Source organism: Priapulus caudatus, unplaced genomic scaffold, assembly GCF_000485595.1.
Source record: "Priapulus caudatus unplaced genomic scaffold, Priapulus_caudatus-5.0.1 Scaffold384, whole genome shotgun sequence".
Classification (NCBI taxonomy): Eukaryota; Metazoa; Priapulida; class Priapulimorpha; order Priapulimorphida; family Priapulidae; genus Priapulus; species Priapulus caudatus.
Window position 1 is genome coordinate 199,450 of NW_014577445.1, and position 609 is coordinate 200,058.

A 609-nucleotide genomic window follows, 5' to 3' on the forward strand; every position below is an offset into this window, starting at 1 on the left:
TCACCCACCGTACATTAAGCATAGTAGGTCATTTTTTTCGAAATGACCCCCAATGGATTTTTTAAGCTTATTCGATAGCCCCAGTTACGAGAAACAGAGATCCGTTTACAGAATATGTATGGTACATGTAGAAAGCATATAATAACATTGTACAATGTCTATGTATAAGTCATAACACATGTATAGAATTTATTTTTTTAAAGGGATCGTTTACTCTAGGTTCTAGGGTTATTTTCAGTTAATTTAGGTTAAAGGTACGCTACATAAAAAGTTTCATGGTTCAATCACCACTAGAAATATTATAAAAAAATGTTTTAAAACTAACGACTACAGTTTGATTGCAACGACGGTGGCGCCACTCAAAGCGCACGATCTGATAAGTTGCGCAAAACAACTTTTCAGCCAAGGGCTACAGACCGAGGGTGTTTCTTATTTATAAATTAAAAAAGCAAAAGGATTGTAATATCTTATAAACGACATATAGTTTTAGTTATATTATGGATAAATTTGTCCTAAAATGAACATCGTTCGGTTAAATAGCATTTAGGTATAAATATAATTGCACTTTTGTTATTAGCCCTCGGTTTGTAACGTGCAAAATAAATTGGC